Below are 2008 nucleotides of genomic sequence, written 5' to 3'. Positions count from 1 at the left end.
AGGAAACAACGTAAATCAAGTAAACTAACTTGTCGTTTGGTTTATTTGAGGAGTTTTGGGCTGGTTTGTGATCATCTCTTTACATGAAGGTAAAGAGATGATCGCAAACTAGTTTACTTGTTTTCTTTGCTTTAGTTACGATTAGCTGATTTTTCAGTATTTTTTTTTGTTTCCCGTACAAATCCTTATAAAATCGGAAGGATTATAAGGTTAGGGTAAGGGTTAACCCGGCAAAGCACTGGAATTCTGAGGCTGGGTTGCCTGTACACAGTCTCAACTTTGGTTTGTCTTATCTTGTAAATGAAATAAAATTTTGGAAAGGGTTGAAAAATTGTTGGTTTAAGTCCAGTGCCCTAGCCACTGGGCTACTTAACACGACAGGGTTTTGCGAAACCGACACAGCAACGGCCACTCAGGTGATGAAACCGGCACGAAAACCAAAAGTAACGTACTGTATATCGTTACCAGGAGCCCATCCGGATGGGCTCCTGTTGTTACTCGGGATTGAAACAGAGCCCTCTTAGCATAAACGACATGACTATTCCGGGGGTAGGGGGTGAAGGGTACAATAGCAAGCAACTCAAACCTTTACAAAAGTGCTAACCTTTGGCCTAAACATATCTAAAGCATAGTGTTTAGACCAAAGGTTAGCATTTTTAAAGGGTTAGGGTTGTTTCACCTATTGTACCCTTCATCCCCTTCCCCATAACGAAAGGTTAGCATTTGTGTAAAGGGTTAGGGTTGTTTCAGCTATTGTACTCTTCACCCCCTAACCCTAACCCCCGACAATGAGCTCTAGCAGAAAAAAAAACACCAGCAAAATTAAAAATAGACAATCAAAGACTGCATGTGTCAACTGTTTTCACAAACAAAAATTTGGTTTTATCAACGGAGTTGATAATGTAAATTGGCCACCGTACAGAGATTCTAAAAGCTGACGTTTCGAGCGTTAGCCCTTCGTCAGAGCGAATCAAGGGATAATGGGTTACGTGTAGTTTTTATAGTAGAGTAGGAGCTACGCTATTGGTGGTTACCACCAATAGCGTAGCTCCTACTCTACTATAAAAACTACACGTAACCCATTATCCCTTGATTCGCTCTGACGAAGGGCTAACGCTCGAAACGTCAGCTTTTAGAATCTCTGTACGGTGGCCAATTTACATTATCAACTCCGTTGATAAAACCAAATTTTTGTATACTACTTCCCCACCGACGCAGCACCACAGTTTCTTTAGAAACTACCCCCTGTTTTCACAAACAGTCAGTCAGTCACGAGGCACAAGGAGGACAGGTAACAGGTATAAATATCTCTTTCTGTAGGCCTTTGCTTTTCAACCAATCAGCCACGAATGCGGAATAGTTACCTTTGAATGCATTTAAGTTTGTGTCCGGCATGATTTATCAACCCACGTGGAAAAGTAACATGAAATCGAGGCTAGCGATCAAATTCTCCACCCACTATGAGTGGTGATCAAAGTCAATCAGATACTAACGCCGCCGGTAAAGGCTCGATACCCGAAAATATTTGATTCAACATCCTGAGAGTCGCACGAGGGGAACCCATCAATTTAACTTTCGCTTGCCATATGCAAATAAAGACGTTTTTAAATTTTCTTTTTTTCCAAAAACTATAACGGACTGGAACTGCCTCCCTGAGGCTATTGTTTCATCATCCTCCTTAGAAACCTTTAAATATAGGTTAACAGCTTTTCTTAAGTAATACTTATATTTAGTTTAATATAGTTTTCTTTATTTAAATTTTTAAATCATTTTATATATTGATATTTGTTTTTTTTTTTTAATGTAAATGTAAATGTAACTTGAGTGAACATTGGTCTTGGAAAGCTGTCAGAAGCTCAGAGTACACGCTTAAGTTTGTGGTGAAAAAGAAGTTGCATGTAAAGGATCAACATGTCAGCCTTCAAGCCAAATGTTTCTCTATTTCCTTTTATTTTCTTCAATCTTCAGCTCAGTTGACTGTTGTGGAAAAAAACACTGTCAAGTTACT

The sequence above is a fragment of the Montipora capricornis genome, chromosome 6 (assembly GCF_036669925.1).
Source record: "Montipora capricornis isolate CH-2021 chromosome 6, ASM3666992v2, whole genome shotgun sequence".
NCBI classification, from domain to species: domain Eukaryota; kingdom Metazoa; phylum Cnidaria; class Anthozoa; order Scleractinia; family Acroporidae; genus Montipora; species Montipora capricornis.
Note: the sequence above shows the minus strand (reverse complement) of the source record.